Source organism: Triturus cristatus, chromosome 2_1 (assembly GCF_964204655.1).
Source record: "Triturus cristatus chromosome 2_1, aTriCri1.1, whole genome shotgun sequence".
NCBI lineage: Eukaryota > Metazoa > Chordata > Amphibia > Caudata > Salamandridae > Triturus > Triturus cristatus.
In genome coordinates, this window is record NC_140581.1 from 830,633,120 (window position 1) to 830,658,737 (window position 25,618).

The following is a 25,618-nucleotide window of genomic DNA, read 5'->3' on the forward strand; positions in this document are numbered from 1 at the left end:
GGATTGATTCCAGTTCTCTCATTAATAAGGGAAGGTCTTCCAGCACGTGTCAAAACCTGAGGCGTACCAGGAGAGGCTCTGGTAGGATGTCTAACGAGAGGTGGGGTGCAGGCAGCGGCATAGTCAGCCCTTGATGGAGCTAGGAGACGAGACTGAATATTCAAGGGGTGAGAAACATGGGGCAGAATCATAGCATTAACATTAGATGGCACTGGCGGCCCATCAGGCACCTCTGAGGGGGCCTTAACCAAACCCCTCTCCGAGTTGACAGAGTTTAACTTAGAATGAATATCAGTAACCATCTTAGATTCACCCAACTTCATGACAGTGGTTGATAATATATCAATCTTAGATTGCATAGTCTCAATCAAGGGGCACAAGTTTTTCACTAGAACCAACAGAGATTTTATATCATGTTTGCAAGATTCAGTCCCTATAAATCCCTCGGGCAGGTTAATGGTAGAGCTATCTTGAGATAGAAGAGGACCTATATTTGTATCCAAACGGGCAGGAGAAGGCAGAGCTGGACAACTAACATCAGTATCAACTTCGCTCAGAATGGAAAACCTGTTGCTACAAGCAATACCCGGAGGACAGTTAAGATCGGAAAGGGATTTACCAGAGTGATCTTGGCTCGCAGCCATTAATACTGTAGGGGTAGTAGGGACCAAAGCTTTGCCCCTTACCCCATTTGTTTGTTCCTCCCCACCCTTTTTCGAGAGGAACATATCCGGAACTGTAACAGCACCTTTAGTAGACACACTTCTCCCACCAATAGCCGGCAAGGGGGTGGCATTAAGTAGTTCCCCGCATTCATCGACTATAACCTCAATGCGGTCCATTACACAGTTACTGGCTGCATGTTGGCGAGCTTTCTTTGCTCTAGTCTTCCTTATCTTAGGATTCACAGGCAGGGAACGTGAAGAGTCAGATTCTCCCTCAGGATTTTTCCTTTTACCCATGGCTGTAAGAGTTGATGACAAATATACGGACCTTGGTGAACCGGGCACACGTTGTCAAGGACCAGGCCGACCCGACCCTGATCGACCCCGGACGGCCACAGACGGCCCGCCCTCTGCCTGGGCTCAGCCCGGCGCCGCCCGCGCGCGTCCCGCGACGCGGAGGGAGCCTCGCTCTATGTAGCGCCTCCGGGCGCGATGTCCGGCGGATGTGGGCGTGGCGGGGAGGGATGCTGGGTCCTGTAGTTTTCTCCCAACTGCGGCCTCGGGTGGTAGGAGGCGGCGGGGAAAGCTGGCGACCAGGAGAATGTGCGGGCTGCTGTCGTGAGCCCAGGTAGGAGCAACGCTGTGTCTTTAATGCATCTTCCTTGTCCTTTGTGTCATTTTCTTGTATATTTCTAACTTCTTTTCAGCCTTCAAGGTTGCACTCTAAGATGTGTGTCTTGCAGCAAAGCCGTCCTCCCGTGCCCTGCTTTTCATTGTGCACCTCGCAGGTGTGTTCAACCAGTTCTTTCAGATTTCAAATGGGGCCGTTTCCTGGAGTACCGTACGGTTGCCTGGATACCAGTGAACCCTTAAAGGAAATTGGTAGCAACCAAAGTTTACTGGTAAAATGACAGATGGCTGCACTGTTGCTCCAGATACCCTGAGGTCGAGGCGGGGCTGACAGGGAGGGTTATGGGTAGGACACGGGTACTACTCAGCATTGTGTCCGTGGGAAGTTTGTCCCTTACTTTAAAAACACAAGATTGTCAAATGGCATGCGTTTTTTATTTGAACTCCCCATGCGTTCGCTCTGCCTCACTTCATCGATGCGGGTATAAGACAGCTCGGTTTTATTTTGCAAGTAGATGTAAACTTCACCCTTAGTTAAGCTGTGCTGTTTGGGACTGGTTGCTCAAGGAAATGACCCAATTAGGGTCGCCTGGGTCACTTACGACCACCTCGTAGCCTTCCAAACAAGTGAAGAGTCGGTCAGACAGTAGAGAATACAAACAATCATTTATTAGTAAAATACACTGCAGCAAAGTCCAATCTGACCAGCACCCAGGGATGGTGTTATATCACTACAGACGCTAGTTCAAAGGGTTTAGGTGCAGTACTGTCTCCGAAATCCAATAATGGTAAAGAACACATCATTGCGCATGCGTCCAGAGCACTCACACCTGCAGAAGAGAAATATTCTACCATAGAAAGGGAAACTTTAGCTTGCGTATGGGCACTTGAGCATTTCAGGGTGTTTGTGTGGGGCAAGGAGTGTTTAATTAGAAGTGACCATAAACCGTTAGTACGTCTTTTAACCACAGAAGGCATGTTGAAAGCTTCAGCACGCATAGCTCGAATGTCTATGCGCCTTCAAGACTTTATTTACACCATTGTTTATGTGCCCGGGAAAGATAATGTAACGGCTGACTTTCTATTAAGAATGCCCTTACCTCTGAGAGAAAGCACATACAATGAGTGGGATGATTATCATATAGCTTTGGTACATGATGAAAACTTTTTACCAATTGACCAAAAAGTTTGGTTTAAGGAAGTTGAAAATGATCCCATATTAAAAAACGTTGAAGGGTATATTTTATCGGGTTGGCCTAATAAAAAGAACATCAATTCTGACCTAAGAAGTTTTTGGGAGGTAAAGGATGAACTCTCTTTGGTAGATGGTGTGTTAAAAAGGGGAGATCGTGCCATTCCTCCATGCAAATTAAGAAATAATATTGTTTCTCACGGTCATGAGGGTCACTGTGGTATTGTTAGAACCAAGCAGAAAGTGAAAAACAATTTTTGGTGGCCGGGCATGGATGTTTTCATTGAACGTATTATTAGGAATTGCATCACTTGTGCGAATGCTGATAAGAATTTGATTACCCTAAAACCTAATATTGGTGAACATAACATTCCGGATTATCCGTGGCATACCATTGCCATGGATATTATGGTCCTGTTGGCCCTAACTCTAAATACGTTCTTGCAACCATCGATGTTTTTTCAAAATGGCCAGTGGTCAAAATTGTAGATAAAGTGGACACTGATTCTGTTTTATTGTTTCTGGATGAGATTTTCACCGAAGAGGGGTTACCAGTACGGCTTATTACAGACAATGGTGTTCAATTTAAAGCAAAAGCGTATTTCAATAGAGTTGACATTACTTATTGTACCACCTCTCTGTACAACCGCAGTGGAAATGGTGTCATTGAAAGGTTTAATAGAGTTCTCAAAAGTGCTATCCAAGTTACGGGATTTGAAAATGACAAATGGGAACTTCAAATTTTTAAAACTGTATGGATGTATAGGACCTCCATTAATGCTATGACGGGTTACTCCCCGTTTGAAATAATGAGGGGTAGACTCCCTAGAACCAAATGCAATCCTGCATGGTTAACTCCATCTACCATGTCTAGTTTGGATTTTCAGATTGTAAAAGAAAATCTCATCAAAAATCATGCTGTTAATAAAGAACGGTATGATAAGAAAAGAGGGTCTGTTCATGATCCGATTGTTAAGGTAGGAATGTTTGTTAAAGTAAAAAAACCTTGGAAAGTCAAAAAAGGGGAAAGCCAATTTATGGGACCATTTGAAATAAAAGAGGTACTTAAGAACTCTGTCAAACTTACCAATAATAAGGTCTGGAATTTAAGTAGAATTGCTGTTCTCAAAGGGGACAAAAGTATTTATCTCAATTCTGAGGATGAAATGAAGTCAGTTGACAAACTTGAGGATGAAGATCTTGTCAATAGAACAATCTGTAATGATGGCTTTGTCAATGTTTCCAATGATAATGATTATAATGCAGATTCTGGAAAACGACAGCGGAAAAAACCAGGGTGGATGGCTGATTTTGTTTCATTTATCAGAAATAGATTTGTGTATTAAGTGTTTTTTTATTTAAGGGGGGAAGATGTGTTATATGTGTTAACTTACCTTTCCAGTGTCTATCTCGTGCTTGCATGCACGAGATCATGTACATGTTGTTTTACAAACCCTTGGTTCATGGCACGATCACAGTGTTCTAGAATAGAACAGGTGATCGGTCCCATGAACCAAGAGGAGACAGTTGTTGGAAGTCTGCTGGAGCCTGAAGCTATGTAACCAGCGGTGCTTCCTATTTTTCCTTACTTATGGATTAAATCTTTTCCTGAACCATACTTCGTCTTATGGACTTTATTCAACAGATGGCTGCCGAGGGGACTGGCTCCCCTACACTTGGTAATGCATAATCATTCTTCCGACAACCCCCAACCATGCCCCCAGTGCAAAGTTACCGGCTTGAGCCGTACATGAACAAAGAAGGCACAGAAGGATGGGCTACCACCTGCAAGATGGGTACACACTATCACTATCTCAAGGTTGCCTTGCTAGGGCTCGGCTCCTTCTAACGTGGGAGCAGGGCTACGGAGAAGGATAGGCTTGTGAAGACAGAATGGCCAATTTATTAGTAAGTCGGAAGCAAGCAATACAGATAATTGGAGCCCAATCCAGTCACAGTGTAACATGGCATATGAACTACAAAATGGAGCCGCTAACTTTAGCTTGTATGACAAGGAAAATTCAGTGAGGTACATTAGGTGTGATGGCTGCTACTAACATAGCCTTATAAATACTAACCTAACAAAACGCAAATGAAAGTACATAAATTGCTAAATTCCAACATTGCTTGAATATGAACATGGAGCATGTGCTCTGGAAGTTGCATTTAACAAGGTTGTGCAAACATCTAGGCTTTGAATGCTGAATCTTTCCACCGAGCAATCCTTACATTTTTGTTTTGCAGTTACAAAAATCCACATTGACTGACAGGGCTGGATTGGCCATTTATCCTCATCTGGCATTTCCTTAGTGGCTGGAACCATTGAAGGCACAAGGCATCAGCTGGCACCTTATCACTTTCTCCATCGCCCCAAGGTTACATGCAACAGGCACATTGGGGAGTATGGTAGGGGAGAGGAGAGAGCGAGAGAGAGATTCGAGGACGAGTAGAGATACAAGGAGAGCAACAAAATCAGTGACGGGCTGACCTGTAGGCAGGGCCACTTAAATTAGCCTATTTGTCACATAGTGCATCAGGTGCTGCATATCTGCAGATTTAAAAAAAACCTATTTCTAGCTCAAACGGTTCACAAGTTACTTATCTTTCTGTTGCCTATTTTCTGTTTTTGGCTATCTAAGTGACACTAATGAGGTGAAACCTTGGTCCAGATAGTGTTAACATGTGTAAACATTTCAAAATAATGAGCTAATATTAACACTACATTACGCCACATAATTTGCTTCTTGCTGCATAATTTGGTCCTCCCCTGCCACATAATTCCAGTGGCACTGCATGTAGGGCAAACTAGCTGTGCCAGAATACCTGGTCTGACAGATCAGTGTGTGGGCTGTTTTTGGCTGTTTGTGGGCGTGTTTTATGGTCTGGTGGCCGGATTTTACTGTTGCTATCTCTGATATGATGGTCCCATTACTACAAGTTACAAGCTACAAAACATCCAAACACCGCCGCGAGACTGGTCCTCAATCTGCCACGACACTGCCACATCTCCCAGCACCTGCGTTCACTCCACAGGCTCCCCATCGAGACTAGAATCACCTTCAACATCCTCACCCACGCACACAAAGCCCTCCACATCACCAGGCCAGCATACCTGAACAGCCAACTCAAATTCCACGCACCCCAAAGGACCCTACGATCAGCCCAGCTCTCCTACACCGTGGTCCCCTGTGCCAAAAAGACCAGATCAGGAGGCCGCTCCTTCTAGGTCCTCGCGGCCAAAGCCTGGAGCGCCCTACCACTCCTCCTCAGACAGACAACATCACTCTCCATCTTCACGAGAGACCTCAAAACTTGGCTCTTTGACAGACCCCCCTCCTTGATGGACTGGAACCTGCATCCCCCCTCCTCCCCAGCACCTTGAGACCCTTACGGTGAGTAGTCGCGCTTAACAAACACATGATTGATTGATTGATTACTACAGCCTGGTTTACACAAACTCACTTTTGCGGTCAAATCTGGATTCTTGAAGCACTCTGAGCGATTCCCTACATATGAAGTGGATGCACTGTTCCTAAATTAAGGAATGACCGGTAACCCAGATCATGCTGCTAGTTACAGAGTCTCTCTAGAACTCCTTGACATCAAGAGTAGTCGTGACAGAACTTTAATAGGAAACCTGAGGACATTTTTTAGCAACACCAAGGCCTAAAAGATGAACTTGTCTGAAGAACTGACTGCTTTTAATTTTCAGTCCTTAATCCAGTTATTCACATGCTTCACTGGAATGATCTGTAGAAAATAGTCCGTACCCATCACAAAACTGTTTTATATGGTTTTTTAAAAGAAATTATCACAGATATAGGCAAACTATGTTTTGCATTATTTTGTATTCCGTATCCCATCTAATCTTGCTTACAAAGATGCACACCACAGGCAAAATATGGAGAAGGTGTAAAGGCTAGTGCAAACCGACACAGTGTCTGTGCTGAAGCCCCATCTCCATTGAAAGGAGATAGAGCAGGGTTACTGCATGCACAGTCAGCCCTAAACAGTGCTAATGCCCTCATCTCGTCTGAGGGCAGTATATGGAGGGTCACATTGTGCTGTTGATTCATCAACTCTGCAAGTAGCCTATAAATGGACACTGTGTGCAAAGAGACAGCGTCCGCTTGTTTTGATGCCAACTCTCCTCTCCAGTACAGGAGCACGGAGACAGATGCAGCACCACCACCACCTCATCACTCAGCACCACCTCATCACTCAGCACCACCTCATCACTCAGCACCACCTCAGCATCACTCAGCACCACCTCAGCATCACTCTGCATCACGTCCACACCAGCACACTACCACCTCAGCACCCCTCAGTCTGCACTCGAATCTGGCATCTGTTGATGCTCTCCTAGTGTCCGTCCGCTGCTCGTGTCGTAATTCAGGTTCTATTTCCCCACCTCCATTTCCCCCCTCCCATAACAAAACAAGCATTTACAATGCAATAGGTCTCGCAATGACATTATTTTGAGCTATTGGCATTGTAAATGTCATTGTTTTTGTTTTCCCTTCGTGAAGCATTAATCAAATGGTGTAATGCAAAATGGCAATAGCTCACTTTGTTGTAAGTGCGAAATCTATTGCATTGCATTTGTACTAGCAATGAGAGAAGCAGCAAAATATCAGTCGGGCGGCACACTCACTAAGAATAGAGTTTCAGTTTACGTGTTTTTAAGCCACGCCCTTAATTACATTGGCCATGTCCCTTTAAGAGACCCTCCCCAGTTTTCCCAATCAAATTAAAGCCCCGGTTATCCCTGAGCCAAAAGATTGCTGCTACTATTACAGTTACACTGATGCAATTAATAATAAATCACAGCTATGAAGTGTTATTAGGAGGAGGGGAGTTACTGACAGGACATCATATTTGCTAGCGACGATTTCCTCTCTTATCATACGTCTTCTCTTTTGCTCTCGCTTTCCCTCATTTGTAGTAAGTTGAATGCAGCTAGGTGCAATGCTTCGCGAGGAACTGGTGCAATGCCGCAGACAACACGCAATCCTCGTTGTCATTAAACCTATGAAATACATTTATTATGCTCATACATTTTTCAGATTTGCAAACGCTGCTCTGGGCGAGGGTATGATGCTCCCGTAGATGCACAGAAATGATAGAACTGGTGTAATCTACAGAACCGTGCCCCGAACTGTTCTGAAAATATTGAAAGGTATTTTTGGGAGTTCCACAGCGCATTCTGTCGAATGTTTTGGCCAATTGTTTACGACCCTGTCTAGGAGAGAGAAGGGCATTCGCCGGCCCAATGGGCTCAAGTGATATTTGCGTCTACTAATAGTTGCTCTTCTTTACTCAGTCAGAGCGTTTATTTACAGGATTTCACTCACTTCTTTCCGTCCCCTGTATGACGAGTTCATGCATGTGTATATGTAAAGCACATCCATGTACCAAGAAACACCTGACAAGCGCTTTTCAAACAGTATTCCAAGAGGGGATTTACAATGGCAACCTATCTGGGCCCTGCACAATATGCTGGTGAAGTATTTAGGCAGTGCTTAATTTGAACCAGTGGTTGAACTCTGGGCCTACCGGCATTCATTCCAGGGAACCTGGACTTCTTTGTTATCATCAGACCCTGAACTAGAACAGTGAGAGATAGACATAAGAAGGAGCAATAGAGTGACGATAGAACAGTAACGATGGGAGAAAGCAAGGATGAAAAGGAACTCAAGGAGATAAAGGGGCGGATGGTCTGGTGGTGGAAGAAAAGCATAAGGCGGAATCAAGATAAGCCCCGTTGGATTCGGCAGCTCCGACATTCGGCAGAGGGGGCGGGGCTTCGGAGAAAAAACTTGGAGCACTGCCACTAATTATTCAGCAAATTAAGCATGTGTGTCAAAGAGCAGTCAGTCACTGTGTGCAACTTACTTCAGAATCTCCATGAAAAATTCACATCTACAAAATTATGACTAAAGTTTCACAAAACATTCCTCATGTGTGGGGAGAGCAGTGTGAATAGCCCAATTACTTACCAGTCATTTTCATCACTCCCAGGCCCCATCTTCAGCCCCCCACCCCTCAGGCAATTATTCAGGACTGCGATGAGGAAGAGGAGGAGGTGGAGGTAACGGCTGCCTCAGAGCCTCAGATGGTCGCACCCGTCACCGTTCTCCCGACAGTAGGAGATCGCTGGGCCTTGACGTGTGTATTCAGAAGGGAACATGATGGGCTGACCTTTCCATACGGTCCGGTAAATATGACGTTCTAAGGCACTGCCTGCCGGTGGTCCCCACCCAAAGGACTCAAAAAAGGGTAGAAAAGCCCTATATTCAGGGAATGCGGTGAGCTTGTGATGGCAAAATTTGACATTCCTGGTGTCGCTGTACAGTGTTGCACGGAGAGACAAGCAATGAACTAATTAGAAACAGATGGCCCCATAAAGCTCGCTCTGCGGAATGAACCAAGCTATGAACTAATTAGAAACAGATGGCCCCCTAAAGATAAGAAATTGCTTCACGACCGCTGTGAAGCAGACGATCCATTCCCCTCCCCCCAGCACGACCAGCGCGACCAATCCTGCTCCCCTCCTTCTCCCAGCTGTCCAGCCCTCCCCGACCCCTACTTAATGGCGGCCGCTACGTGGCCAGGCGAGCAAGACCACTGACTCATTGTCAGTGAAATTCCTCCCCCTCCCTCGCAGCACCACCATTAAGTGAGGCATGCCCCTGCACTTGCACTCTTGTGTGTGCTGGTGTTCGAGGCCCTCCTCCACCCGCAGGATCACCTGCGCCTCATCCCTGGTGGGCCAGTGGACCCCTGTTCTCCTTTGCCTCGCTCCGCTCTCCTTTCCGTTTTTTTCACTAATTTTTGCTTCTCCTTCTGTCTTTTTCTGTTATGCACTTTTTCTGCCATCTCTCATTTTTCCACTTATTTCCTTATTTCCCTTAGCCTCCCCGGTGGTCCAGTGGACCTCTGTTTTCCTTTGTCTCGCTCCGCTGTCCAGTCCATTTTTCACTCGTTTTTCACCCTTTTTCAAATCGTTTCTACACTTTTCTACCTTCTGTGCTTTCCCTGCTCTCTGCCTTATTTCACTCTTTTCTCCTTTTTTCCCCCGTATTCCTCCTTTGCCGGCTGTTTTTCCCTGCTGCCCCCGTGGCCCCTCCCCCCAGCGCGACCAATCCTGCTCCCCTCCCCGCTCCCGCCTCCCATCTGTCCAGCTCTCCCCGACCCCTACTTAATGGTGCCCGATGTGCGGTCGCGCCGCTTGCGCGCCAGTCCCGTGACCAGCACCAGAAACCCTGGATCTCCGCACCGCCAACGCTACGACCCGGCGGCACTCCACACCCTCGACCCAGGCCGCAACAACAACTGCAAGCTAGCGTCACCGGCCGACACCCACAGACCCTTCAGCTGTCACCGCTGCCGGCATACCTGCAGCACCGCCAAGACCACGGACCCAGCGTAACCCACCCGCAAGAACATACCCGAACCGAAGACCCTGCAATGCATCCTCCTCAACGTCTGATCCCTCCACAAACACGCCACCGAAATCTGGGACCTCCTTGACAGCACCACCCCGGACGTAGCGTTCCTCACCGAAACATGGACCAGCACCTCCTCGGGACCGGACATCGCCATCCCCCAAGGATACAAGATCTCCAGGAAGGACCGCCCCAACCGCCCGGGAGGAGGAATCGCCATCGTCCACAAATCCACTCTCCGCCTGAGCACACTCCCCAACGAGCCCACAGACCTGATGGAACACCTTCACTTCAAGATACTGGCCAGCCCCACCACCACCCTCCAAGGCACCCTCCTCTACCGACCCCCTGGACCCTGCGGACCTTTTTCTGAATCCATCATGGACATCATCTCTCCGCAGGCCATCGCATCCACCAACTACACCCTGCTGGGAGACCTCAACTTCCACCTGGACAACCAACATCCCTCCTGGACAACCTCCACAACATTGGACTCCGCCAGATCGTGACCGAACCCACGCACTCAGCAGGGCACACCCTCGACCCCCTCTTCACAACAGGAAACTCCATCACCTTCAGCCACATCACTGAACTCACATGGACCGACCATCGATGCGTCCACTTCACCTTCAGACCACCCACCATCCACAGATACCAGCACCTGCTCCCACGAAGAAATTGGACCAGATTCACTGACGACCAGCTAACCTCATCACTCAGCAACTCTACCCCGACCGTCGCGGAAAACGACGATCCCAACGCTGCAGCCCGAACCCTGCACAGATGGATCACCGACAGCACCAACACCTTAGCCCCCCTCAAGAAAAACAACAACACCCACACCAAGAAAGCTAGATGGTTTATCACCGAACTTCGAGAGTCCAGACGCACTTGCCGCCACCTCAAAAAGGACTGGAGGAACACCAAATCCACAGAAGCCCACAACAACTTCAGAGCCGCCACCAAAGTCCACCACCAACTCATCAGACAAACGAGGAAAAAAGCGATAGAAGACAGAATCTCCACCCACGCACACAACAGCAAAGAACTCTTCAACATCATCAAGGAGTTCGCCCAACCTACCACCGAGTCCACCGACATCCCACCCTCACAAGAACTCTGTGACAAACTCAGCCCCGTTTTCCACCACAAAATCAAGAGCATCTACGACAACTTCGATGAAGACAACCAACACACTGAACCCTCACCAACCACCCTCGACACCATGAAGCCAACGATCAACAACTGGACAGCCCTCACCACTGAAGACGATGAACTCAATCTGCTCTGGGGCCCCCACGGACCCTTGCCCCCACCACATTTTCAACAGAGCCGCCGACACCATCGCACCCATGCTCCGCCACACCATTAACCGCTCCCTGGCAACTGCATCGTTTCCCAGCGACTGGAAGCCCGCCGAGATCAACCCTTTCTCAAAAAACCCTTGGCGGACCCCACCAACCTCAAACTACAGACCCACCTCCCTGCTCCCCTTCCCAGCGAAAGTCATCGAGAAAGCCATCAACAGCCAACTCGTCACATTCATCGAAGAGCACAACATCCTCGACTCCTCCCAATCCGGCTTCAGAAAAAACCACAGCACGGAAACCGCCCTCCTCGCCAGACCAGATGACATCCACACCCTACCGGACAAAGGAGAAACAGTAGCCCTCATCCTCCTTGACCTCTCAGCGGCATTCGACACAGTCTCTCACCGCACCCTAATACGCAGACTCCACGACGCAAGGATTCAAGACAAGGCCCTCGACTGGACCCACTCCTTCCTCTCCGGCAGAACGCAGCGGGTCAGACTGCCCCTTTTCCTCTCGGACCCTACACTAACCACCTGTGGAGTTCCCCAGGGGTCATCCCTCAGCCGTACGCTCTTCAACGTCTACATGGCTCCGCTCGTCCTCATCGTCAGAACCTACGGACTCAACTTTGCAGACGACACCCAACTCATCCTGTCCCTATCCAACGAACCCAACACCGCCAGACACAATTTTCGAGAGGCATGGAAGCCGTCTCAAAATGGATGAAAAACAGCTGCCTTCAACTAAACACCAACAAAACAGAAGTACTCATCATGGGCCCACACCCCGACACCTGGAACGATACCTGGTGGCCCTCGCCCTCGGACGTCCCCCCACCCCCACGGACCACGCACGCACCCTGGGAATCATCCTGGACTCTGAGCTCAAAATTAACCGCCATATCAACGCAGTCTCGTCCTCCTGCTTCCACACCCTCCGGATCCTGCGCAAGACCTTCAAATGGATCCCCCTCGAACACAGAAAGACAGTCACTCACGCCCTGGTCACCAGCAGACTCGACTACGGCAACGCACTCTACTCCGGAATAAACAAAACCTCACACGCAAGCTACAGAACATCCAGAACGCCGCCGCAAGACTGGTCCTCAACCTGCCAAGCAACTGCCACTTCTCCCAGCACCTGCACACACTCCACTGGCTCCCTATCGAAGCTAGAGTCACCTTCAAAATGCTCACCCACGCTCACAAGGCCCTCCATGACACCGGACCAGCATACCTGAACAGCCGACTCAAATTCCACACACCCAAAAGGACCCTACAATCAGTCCAGCTCTCCTACGCTGTGGTCCCCCGCACCAGAAGACCAGATCAGGAGACCGCTCCCTCTCCTTCCTCGCGGCCGGACCCTCTCCACCTCAGACAGACAACATCTCTCCCCATCTTCACAAGAAACCTCAAATCCTGGCTCTTCGACAGACCCCCTCCTTGATGGACTGGAACCTGCGAAAACCCCTCTCCCCCAGCGCCTTGAGACCCTCACGGGTGAGTAGTAGCGCTTGATTTATTGAGTCCGGGTGGGCCTGGAAGAAAAGGAGAAAGGGCGGCAACAAAAAAGCATCCTTTTCAATGGAGAGCCAGTGTTTAGCATAAACGCTGATGTGACCCAATGAAAAGGATGGGCGTGGCTTCAAGTCCCCTTCTGAAATCTACTCATCCACAATATCTCTCGCAAAGCGAGTAACGCATGCGCTGCAATGGTAGGCGAGACCTAAAAAAAGCTATAACAAATGAGGATTAGAAGTGTCAGGAAGAAGATGCTTGCACTGCAAGGACAAAAAAACTAGAAGACATTTTTACGTTAATTGTTTTTTTACTAGGGTCGTTCAGTTGTACATAATGTCTTTTTGGTTATATATAAGGTACAAAAAAGCTTATAATACTTTTGTATTATAACTTTTCAACGCGCAGCACATCCGCCACACTGCTGTACAACATAGTTTAAATTCATTGGCAAAGCCAATAGCTCTGGTTAATAAGGTTCCTAAGGAGAGACCTATTGGCTAGCCAATACTTGTTCGGTATTCCACTGGGTACCAAGAAAACTTATCAGCCAGACCCCTAACCCAACTCCCCAAACCATCCACCCCCCACCCCCACCACCTACTCACTATGGCATAATTTTCCTTTGCGTGATTTTCCATTCGGTCATTTTCTGATCAATGTAAAGAAAGCCTTTCACATCGTTTTCCGTTCCTTCGGTTGCTTGTTGATTCTGTAACCTCCCCAGAGGACAACTTGCAAACATACATTTCTTTGTTGGTCATCTCATGGGATTCTGATGCCCTCCCCAGGTCGGAAATTGCTTTTTATGACTATTTTCGGTATATGCTCCCGTGCGCACATAAAATAACCCATCCGTTCAAAGTAAGAGGAAGCGCCGTAGGACGACCTCTGCTCTCCGAAGGTCAGCCGAAGAGCCCTCGCGCTTGAGGTTTCTACAGTATAATGCCAGGGCACGCGGGCGGAAGGCATGCCTCGTATACAAACCTGCGTTTGACCGATAATGTTCGGTTTAGTTTTGTGGGCGTATCGCGGCGCTGACGGTCATAAAGTTTGGTTGTTCTTTTTCCCGAACCTTTAATTCTAGACTTCTAAAATGCCACGCGCGGAATCAGCCAACCTCAACAAAACACAGGAACTAACAATTTTCAAACACAGTAGGTTTGCACTGCTCCGATACTTTTCGACATAAGTGCTGTCATTAGATGCATTTAGCTTCTAGGTAGGAAACTTTGCAGGCAAACTAGGTCATGCTTAACAGAGCGCTCACGTGAGGGCCAAGCAAATACCCGCACGTTTTGTTCTGCACAATAAACAACATCGCTAGCTAGTAGCTTTTGGCCTTTTAAAAAAAAATTCACTAGCAAGACTGGTGGTTACCTAATGACTGCAAAAAAAAAAGTCCAGCGTTTAGCAGTGGCTGGAAGTAAAGTGCACTAGCTACAGAGTTTGCATTCTGGGAGACTTCTGGTTGAGTTCTATCGTTGACTCATTACATCTTCTTGGAGAAAGGTACTGGGCTCACTGTATTATATATAGGAAGTTATGTTGTGCCTGTCTTTACTTCTCACTAATGGTGTTCCTAGTAGATTTAGGAGGTCGTTTCCAAGATACTTTTACTGGGAGATTCCAGGAGCCTGTAGTAGGTGTTTCTGTAACACATGCCTGCACACACTTTTTCACATGCTCATGCATACACACATTATCACGCACTCACGAATGTCCTTCAGTTCTTATTAGCTGATGCAGGCAGATGGTTCAAGCGATGGGGCTCTACTTTCAGAGTCTAGGCGCTCTTGCGTTTTTGTTGCCTCTGTAGCACAATATCAGTGATCTTTGATGGGCATAAGGTGCCAAAGGAATAAGGAGGGCTTCATCCAAGTCGGTGGAAGAGGGTTAAGGGACCAGTTTACATTTGTAACCTTTTATGGTGATTCATCCCTGGATTCGCCCAGCCTTCTGTGGTCGGTAACTCAGTATCAAACATGACCGAAACCATTTGATGCGATAATTTTGGTTTGACCTAAACAACAGCATAGTGGTCACGGAAAGAGAGAAAGTATGGATTCTAAGTATGGTGAGGGCAATACAACTGGCAGTTTTTTTCCTTCTCTTTATAGAGGCATATCCCCACATGGCTATTGTGAAGTTCTTCAGTGACTTGGACTCCAAGAAATAAACCACGAGGTTAAAACACATCTTGTCTGGTCAGAGGGATGAAGTGAATGTTTGCGATAGGGGTGAGGTAAAAAGTGAGGCAGTAATAGCCGTATGTGCCCTTCACAGCGGAAAGAATGGACTGCTCTCGCATCTTTCCAGAAGCTGTGGTGCACAAGGGGTCGGTACACTGACAATTATTCATCAGCTATAATATCAGCAGACACACAGTCTTGCATCTATGTATATTTATTATGCACTACTCTGCTACAGGCTATATGTAGCATGATTATACAATAATAATTATGGCATTGGTAGAGGTAAGGTTTAGGGAAGTAAACAAAATGAACACACCAAACATCGTTTTTCTAGAAACATCCTAACATATCTTAGCGCCTGCTGGGATGAGAGGTGTATTATCAGACATGCATACATATACACAAAAGACAGGGTGGATATGCTGTATCGACTTGCACATCATCATGAGTTTTATAAAGCGTAATTCTTCAAATGTAGTATTAAAGATCAATCAATCAATCAATATACTTATAAAGCGCACTACTCACCCGTTAGGGTCTCAAGGCGCTGGGGAGACGGGATACTACTGGTGGAAAAGCCATGTTTTGAGATATTGAATATAGGGTGCTAATACAGTGTTTGATACTTATCCACCTCAAGAATCGAAAACATTGAGATCACAAATGACTCTCAAAATCAATTGCACACCGAAAGAAGTGATTGATTTAGTATCATCAAGTCCATTCCATAGCACTGAATATCTCCAAAAGAAAAAAAGAGTTCAAATATTGATTCACATAGAGTTTTTAATGATTGGCCTTTATTCCAAATTCATAAAAACAGCCATTTCCAATTCACAGGCAGCCGACGCGCGTTTCGCCCAATGGGCTTCCTCAAGGCTCCATAGTCAGATGTTCTCACATCTATTACCTCGCATAAAGTATCAATTCCCATTCGAGTCCTGTCGTAAAAATTCTTATAATTTCTGGATAATCAATCTCATCTGCTGTCCAACTTCAACCGTGCATGTTAATAGATCCAGTCCTCGTCATACTCAGTGTATATATACGTCATTCTTGGGACCATATTACGTCCTTACTGCCGTCAGAAATCCCTGCTCGTGAGCATTTGGAACTTTTGATGTGATGCTGTCGGGATTTCTGGCGGCAGTAAGGACGTAATATGGTCCCAAGAATGACGTATATATACAGAGTATGACGAGGACTGGATCTATTAACATGCACGGTTGAAGTTGGACAGCAAATGAGATTGATTATCCAGAAATTATAAGAATTGTTACGACAGGACTCGAATGGGAATTGATACTTTATGCGAGGTAATAGATGTGAGAACATCCCACTTTGGAGCCTTGAGGAAGCCCATTGGGCGAAACGCGTGTCGGCTGCCTGTGAATTGGAAATGGCTGTTTTTATGAATTTGGAATAAAGGCCAATCATTAACAACTCGACGTGAATCAATATTTGAACTCTTTCTTTTTTTTGGGAGATATTCAGTGCTATGGAATGGACTTGATGATACTAAATCAATCACTTCTTTCGGTGTGCTACAGTGTCTCTGGTGAGACATGCATACATGTTAGGCTGAATCCAGCCACAGAAGAGACAGCCCTCAGATGTCCGGACACTGCCTGCTCGCCCATTGGTCCTATACTGTTTTTTTATTGAGGACTACAGATCATTTTTATGTCGGTCCCCTTGTGTCAGTTCCTCTGCTGAAAATGCTATTCTCTTCTCATGAGCAGAATAATGGCGCCCTTTATAGTATTTTACAGCAGGTGACATCATCAGACCGCAGGCTGGCCTCACTCCGCCTTTGGAAGTGTCACAGTGAAGCCATATACAGGCATTACCACTAAACAATAACATCAGTTCCTTTCTTTCAACATCGTTCGATGCAGATTTGAAGTTTCGCTCTCAATTTTCAGCTTTCGCAGATGCCAAAATTGCATATTTCAACAAAATGACAGCGTGCTAGGTATGGAAAAGTTTCGTCTAAAATCCAGAGGCTACAAACTGTGTAGCGACTGCAGTAAGCAAATGTCAGTCACTGATCAAAATCATGTCTACATGTGGTGTCTAGGCTCGAAGCATGATTCAGTCCATATAGACCTTCAACAAATGCTTCCTAATTCACCCAAATGCCCTCAGGTATCAGGAGGTGAATCTCTACTTTGCCAAACACAAGAAACTGGACAGGTCACACTTCAAACAGCGATCGTGCCCCCACTGCAGACCGTGTTCCTCTCCTAGTCGCTGTCATCGGGTAAGTCCAAGACAAGCCGAGGGACAAGTTGTGTAATAAGTGCAAAAAGTCCTAGTCTATCCACTCCTGCTCCATTGAGAATCTGCATTGTGGGCATTCCAAGGGCCAGCCTTTGCTGCCTTCATCCATCTCCAAGCCTCTTCCCAGGTCGATTTCGGTGCAGCCTGAGTTTCTTGGGCTGTTGTTGAACTTTCAGCAGATAGAGAATTTAGGAAGGCCATGTTGCGACTTTTCAGGATTATACCGGTTTCCTCTTGTACCTTTACAGAGAATCACAGGCCCCTGTCAGACTTAATTTGGCAGGTTTGTTCCGAACACTAACTTACCCTGTTTCCTGGTATCAGTGCATGCTTCCACTCCTGTGCTGGAGGCCTTGTGTTGATTGCCCCAGTGCTGGAACTGATTCTAGCGGAGTCCTCACTGGATCCAATTCTGATGCCTTTTTCTAATCCATAGCTGATGTTGGCTGCACCAGTGTGTTGCTATGAGATTACCGAGGTGCAGGCATCAACTTTGGATGAAACCCAGGATTGTTGAATTCTGGCTGCCTTTTTTGGATCAGATTTTGACGCCGGTCAAGGTTTCCAAAATGTTCTGTATGGCAAGGATCACAACAAGCAGATTGACCGTTTACTCGCCCACTCATTACACTGAGGCCTAAAGTTAGATCTACAGAATGCAGTGGAAGTGCAGGACCTAGAGCTACCAAAAAGAGAGACTAAGGAAAATGTAGCAGCATAGACATGATACTTCATTACTGCCTTTTTACCGGGCCCTGATGGAAAATATACATAGGACTAGGTTGAAGCCGTGGTCAGCTCCCCATATAAGTTGCCCAGTTGCTAGAATTCATAGGCCTGCCTCTAGAGATCCAGCTTCTTCGACTTAGCACCCAACGCCTGAGAGTTTGTTAGTTCAAGCTTCTATGAACAAGGTAAGTCCCTGAACGTTCACTACTGCTCCTCCAGAAAGAGAATCAAAGCATATTATTGTTTTTGGGAAAATGGTCTTTTGTTCAGCTAGTTTGTCCCAGAGGTCTCAACAACGTCTGCATGCTGGGACATTAAACCCATGCAATTTGGGACATTGCCAGTGGGAGTTTGCTAGCCATCCCTGATAAATTCAGAAATACCTTCGGTCAGACACCCCAGTTTGGACCCAGCCATATGCAAATCAGTCTTCACCCTGTTCCTCATGGGAACTCTCCAGCCCGAACTACCATGCCGGGTCTCCCTTGGACCACAGAAAAGCATCCTGGGACTGGTTTCGGGGTAACACCCCTCATCAGCCAGACTAGCTACAATCCAGTGGCACAGCGAGCAAGGGACCCATATCTGGGCATACCCATCCCACTTAGGGCGAAAAGTGCTGCGGCAACATTTAATGGACAGAATGCTGAATGGATCAAACATTCCCCCCCCCCCCCAGTCAAGAGATCTGGGTTAAATCTATCGTTCTATTCCTCACTGCACCATCCCAGTTAGACCCAGCCATATGCAAATCAGAATGTTTGATTCCATCCATCATTTGTTGCTGCAGCACTATAATAAAGATGTAGCATAAAAGAAAGAGCTGCCGACATGGGGAACCGGTTCGAATCTCTCGGTGTCAGTTCAGCATCTTGTGATCGTGGCCAATTTATATAATCTCCTCAGTGCTTTAATATACTAAAAGTCATTGTGCAGTGTAAATGGTGTTGTTATAAAGCACTCAAATACTAACCACTAAAGAATGACAACCAGCATTTATCCTTTGATTCGAAGCGCAGAATGTGCCAGCAACATCAGTGAAAAGAGCAACCAAACTTGCACCGGCTCAGTCACAATGCCAAGAACTCTAAAATGCTTTTCATCAACTGGCCCGTATTGTGAAAGAAGCTGATCCATACCCCTGGGTGCTAGTGTCCTAGGTGAGGAGAAGTGGAAGCCTGCGAGAGAGGGAGCCCCTGGAGGGAGAGAGGAAGGACGAGGAAGCACAGCGGTGGAGGAGGCAGCACCCACACTGCGCCTCTGGGAGCACCGAGACTGGAGACGATCGCTGGCGAGCTGGGAGAGGTGAGTCCCGAGCTGGCTAATAGTGGGGCGGGGGTGTCGGTAAGCGGCCTGGGAGCGGCAGAGGTTTGTGCTTGTAGGAGAGTAGGATCTGTACTTATGTTGCCCCCACTTTTTTTTTTCTGATGTATACACTGGATACTGTGGTACCTTATGAGCCCCTAGTATATGGTACCTTAGGTACCTAGGGCATAGGTACTTCACAGGCCTACCAGGGGCTGAAGCATGTATTATGCCACCCCTGGCAAGCAGACACCACAGGCCTGCTACAGCAGCCTGGGCGAGGTAGTGTTAGCACTCCTCACTGAGGTATAGGTTCCCTATATCGCACCATACACACACATATAGTCACCCCTAAGGCAGGCCCTATCAATCCTGAGGGCAGGGTACTTGGTTTACAATGTGAGGGGGTACCTCTGCATGAGCAGGGCCCCTCTGCATGAGCAGGGCCCCTCTGCAGCTGGCAGAGTCTATTCTCAGTGGCTGTTTGTGGATGCGGTTAAACCATATACTCTTAAGTGCATTATAACGCTAACTTTGGAATGAATGCATAAAAACATGTCGTGTTTGGTTTCAAACAACTTGGAATCATACCCCCACATCAGTCCATGATGTGGGAGTGTGATCCCACCCTTCTAGAGGGGAAGACATGTGCCTACTGTGGTAACACGGTAGAAATTTGAAAGAGCCCTGGCATCACAAAATGGATGCCACCAGCACAGACACTTGGCTGCCCTCCTGATGCTGACTGAAACTCGCAGTGGAGGAGGCCCAACAATAGGCATCCTGTCACAGGGAGGTGTCACCACCTTCCAGACAGGATTTAGTGTATTGGGGCTGGGTGGTTGCACTTCTAGAGTGCTTTGAAGTCCTGCACTGGGGAAGCAGTTGGCTCCTCTGTGCATATGCCAGCTCAAACCGGTTCAGGGGCTACCTGTCCCTTCTCTGGCGCAAAAATGGACAAAGGGAAGTGGGTGTAACCAACCCCTACCCTGACCCTCCCAGAGGAGTGGTCCTAGAGCTAGTCCCTCCCCTATCTTCAGTATAAGATAGGAAACCTTGCCATTGCAAAGTAGATAACCCTGGACGACGCTCTACAAAGAAGAATCCTGGCCCTTTGACGTTCCACTACCTTTGGAAGACAGAAGAATCTCCCTTGGAGTCAAGGAGTGACTCCCCTGCTTGGCATGCTCCAGAAACTCTAATCAACGGTCGCAAACATTCCTGCTCCCGCCAGAGTTCGAAGTCCCTGCAGCCCCGAAAGTGGATTTCCTGACTTCTCGATGGCCATTGTGAGTCCCCAGCAAAGCTGAGGCGAGTGGACCCCACAAGTGACTAGGAACTGCAATACCTGGGAACCGTGCACTATTGTCGAATGCAACCCCTTCGCGACATTCTACGAACTTGTGCTTTGGACCATTTGTGGCCCAAGCCTCCAGCAGGTTGTGCACCGAAAATCAGAGGCCTACCCCGTCCCGAGTGACTGTGAGTTTCTGTAAAGCATTCCCTCACGAGGCGTCTTCGCGATCCCTTGCCCGTTGGCTTGTGGGTCCCCCGAAGACTTTCTGAACGAACCAAAGGGCTCCCCTGGGTGCTCCAGGCCTGCCCTCACTTACCCTCGCTGGGTGAGCCCCTCAGACCTTGCGGGTCTGCAACGCTGACATTCTTCGATTTCCACGAGACTTGCTGTTGCCAAGGCTTGTTGGCTCCAATCCGGTTGCCGACACCTCCAGTAAGCTGCAGACGTCGTGGGACACTCCGAATCCAGTTGCTGGTCATCGTCGATCCTTCCTGGACCTCGTGAGTGAAGAGTCAAAACACCCTCGATCACCTGAAATCACCCAACTTCCGTGGGCAACCAGCTTCCTGGCCCCCGGTCACTGGCAAGTGACTGTGAACACTGTCCCTTCAATTTTCAGGTCATCTGCATCTCGAATCCACCCTTGGATTCCACCGGATACTTCTCCAGTCTTCGCAAGCAGCAAATCTTCTTTGGTCTCCATAGAAACCAGCGACGCGACCCGACACCAAAAGACACCTATGCACCCGGCTTCCCTGGATGAGGTAACTCGTGCACTCTGGTGCCCTAGTGTGTGTTGGACCTCCAATTACTTACCTTGTAAGTGGCTTGCTTGTAGACTTCCTCGAAGTGCCCTAAAACTTTAAAAATCAAACCGCGACTTGCTCCATTGTAATCAATAGGGAACCCCCAGCTGTGTTCACACACTGCATGCGTCTCCCGTGGGTCTGTTACTTACCTGCTTTCACTGCAGTAGTGAAGCCCCAGCGATTCTACAGGCCCTAGGCCTTGTCATTCTGCAAGTTGACTTTCCTAAACCTCTTTTTTAGTATATGGTTTGGTACGCCCCTAGGGCCCCAGCCATATTTGTGCTTAACCTATTGTGAAACATTGATATTTGAATGTGTTCCTGGCTTCTAATCTCATAAAGAGATTAGTAGAGTGTGTCTAGTAATACATACATATATATTTTATATATATACCTGTGTGGTGTCCTTTCATTTGGTAATTCAAGAGATTATAAGGTAAAACAAGCTGCTTTACATTTCTCTGAGACTTAGCCTGAAGGCTGCTCTCCACAGCTACCACTAGGATAGCTTTCTTTAAAAGGTTGTCTTAAACCTATCTACCATAAGAGTCGAATTGGACTGGTGCAAGGTGGCCACTATAACTAGTGACCAGCACATGCCAGGCCAACTTCTCACAGTGCTGTTCTCCCGGCTGCTCTGGGCACTGTGGCTCCTTGCTCAGCAGATCTCCCCTATGCAGTATGCTGTTGGTCTCAGGCGCCTGTCTGGCAGGAAGCTGTGGTTTGCAAGGTGCAGGATGGACTGCACAGTGAGCACCAAGGACAAATCCATGGCCAAGCGGTCCATGATGATCTTCAAGAATCTGCAGGAGAACTGAGAGAAGTTAGCATGGAACGTCAAGCGCTGCTGGTTAACAGGTTGGAGGGAGGAGGGGACAAGCAGGGGGCTAAACTGTAGAGTGACTGCAGACACATGGAGAGGACACCAGACGCATGCACTCTGCAAGAGTGCATGTATACAATTAAAAAAAAAGAGTACCAATGGCCAGTGTAAGAGCACTGGCCACAGGAAGCAGTGCTTAGCCCAAGCTTCATGGCTTGAAATCAAAATCAAAATCCAAACCTTAGATAAAATTCAGCATTTTTGGGGATCTGGGTCTGCATGAACGTAAGGAAGTCCTGAGCTTCAGAACCCTCTCAGCTGTCCCACGGATAGTTTCTGTGCAGTATCAGTTTCTGCTTATGTATCTACTGATCCTGCTTGTGCTAGGCTAACCTGCGAGTTTACAATCTCTTAGTCACTTTTAAGTAAGCGGGTAGACTGATGGAAGATCATTTAGTTTATTGATCTTAGGAGAAGGCTCCTTGGCATGAAGCTCCACCATTGAACTTCCCCCGGTCCTTAAGACTGTCCCTCCACCACAGCCTAGAATGGAACTCCCATCAACATTCTTGTAATTAAACTGGATGGCTGCAGATCTTAAATAAGGAATAGTGTCAAACATTTGGAAAAAGAGTGGACATCTCCAGCCCCACAACCCAACCAGACTCGACAAACTGCCGTGCACAAGAGTGTGCAACAGAGCTGATCCTCATTGATGTGGGGGGACACCAAGAAGTTTAGAAGACCATGAAATGCCTAGAAGGATGATAATACATTACTGCCCAAATTATGTATTACTCAAAATATTTGCGCCACACATGATTGATCAGCCAGATGTTAGTTCTCATCACTTAATGAAACGTACAGATAGATCCCAAATACTATTAAGCCTCTACCCGAGACTGACCCCAAGGCACTTAATTCTCCTTCATAAGAGGCCTAAAACTTTCCTATTCAAAAGCTACTTCGACTGATTCCGATTTAGAATGTTGCTGCCTACTTCATTGACTCATTACTTTCTCCTTCACCCATTTATTTTTACTCTCCATTTAACTAACTCTACCTACCTTTCAGAATGCATATTTCTTGTAAGTTTGTTACATTTATAAAGCTCTCTAAAACCTTCAGATGCAGTTGTGGTATGTAAAAATCATATTTAACTGGCTGTAGGAAAAGTCTTGGATTGGCTTTAGCAGGCCAGCAAAATATCGGTTTACCCATTGTTATAACAACAGTCCACGCAATGCAAAGCTTCATATTAGTAATACATGAATAATAATTTGATTTGGATGCAAGCGATTCGGACCGTATTCTGCCGTTATAAGTGCTTAGTATAAACTAAAGTCAGGAAACGTGGCAGGGACCACATTAAATGTAAATGGAGAATTAATGACTTAGATGCGCAACTAGTGAAGGAATACAGATATTTGGGTGTACTCGTAAACTCGACCTTAAACTAGCTAGCTCAGATAGAATCTGTGAAACGAAAAACGGAAGAAGTGTCTGCAAGGCACCATCACTTTAATTTGCATCATGGTGGTCACTTATTATCCTGCTTGCTAACAGCCTTGTCTAGTAAAATACCATAAATCATGAAATATTCCTCTGTAGTGAATGAATAAAGGCACGCGTAATCATAAATTCAATGTATTATCTTCATTGAGGTTTTTAAATAGCAGTACAAGGCCTTAGATCATCAAAGCAATTTACATAAGATGCTCTAAGTCTACAACATCCTAGTGAAATCTATCGACATAAATGAATGCAAGTTATGCGATAAAGAAGATACTATATGGATCTATACAATCCTCTTAATTTGCAGCTATACAAGGAGAGTTTATAGCCGATAAGTAGCAAGAGCAACTATATGAAAGGTAAACACAAAAAATATACAGATATTGAGGTCTGACAACAATGAGTAGTGTTCTGAACTGAATAACACTGTCAGTGTTTCTAGCAGAACATCCAAAGTCCTTCGCCACTGGAAGGAACATCCCATAAAGCACTCCACTGCGAAACAGGTTCGCCTTCCAATAAACGTAATCAAAAATTCTTAATGTTCATGGGTAACTGTTTATTCCAATAGTATACAGTTTCGTGAAAAGATTTGTTAAATCAAATGTTCAGTTTCAACACTCGTATTTGAGATCATTCATGAAGTACGCTGTTATAAGATCACAGGGGTGTCAATCCCCGATGCATTTCGGGACTGGCCCTTCTTCCGGGATACTGAAGACCGAGCATTGTACGCGGCATGTAGATTATAGTTTGTCAGGAGACACAGGGAGAACCCCCTAAGTGTGAGTTCTGCCAAGCCTTTGTATGTTTGTTGAATAATTACAGTATTTTTTATTCTTATAGAACTCCACACCTGATTTACTGGCCTCACCTCTGTGATTTCTCATAATATCAGAATTGTCAGCACAAGGGAGCTCATCTTAATATCTGGATTTAATACTGGCAAAATTCGCTAAATCTGGTGAGGAACGTGTTCATGCTGTCACATGTGAATAAAAGACTGCAAATTGTAAAAGTGACTTGCTGTTCCTGTTATTCCAGTGATATAAATCTGGATATGGGCAGCTAAACATGGTTTTAATGTGGCTGCTAGATATCCTCACTTAAGATCGCCTGACATACCATATGTGTTCAAAAACGACATATTAATTTTTTAGATTTAGTGACTAAGGCACCGGGCATTACTGGATTTTACTGGAGCCTAGAGAGACATTGACTAAAAAAACACTGCTATACCCATCTGTGAACCAAAAACACTTTCCCACATATTGTATATCTGTCTTAGAGTGAAGGAACTCATTTCGGATGTACAACATGAGAACTTTGGTTGAGACTGAAAAGTTATGTGAGGATGGCTGTACAAATTCAGTATGGGGATGGAGTTTGTAGAACATTTTGTTATTTTGTTAAGCCAATTTAAAACGGTTAGGCTTGGATAGCTACTGCTCCAGTGCTGAGGTATTGGTTAACTACTGTTCCAATGGACTAAATGATGTAGCGAAATATGTTTTTTAGGATTAGGTACTGCCCTTTTATCATGCAGGAGTAAAATAAGAATAACACACAGATAGAAAGGCAGTCAAAGAAGATCTCAATCTTAATAGGGTCATAGACAGTTCAGATCTTCCAATTTTTGTTTTATTATCACCAAAATGTTGGGCTTGATTTAGAGTCTGGGGGGTGGGTACTCCCTCACAAATGTGGTGGATATTCTATACGCCTTATTCAAAGTGCATTTTTATCCTAATGGACTTGTAATAAGGCAGACGGGATATCCATCACATTTGTGACAGAGAACCCGTCCTCCAGACGCTAAATCAGGGCCTTGGTCTCTTTGCAGTCGTAATAAATCGAGTCCCGTGGTGCTGACCAGTGTATTTGGGAAATATCAA

The 25,618-nt window shown here is 46.5% G+C and overlaps 1 protein-coding gene across 2 annotated transcripts in view; it reads left to right on the forward strand.

The window, feature by feature from the left end:
- Positions 1 to 25,618, forward strand: part of FANCC (FA complementation group C) — a 1,034,531-nt gene that overhangs the window by 178,343 nt on the left and 830,570 nt on the right. The gene's annotated exons all lie outside the window — the stretch shown is intronic.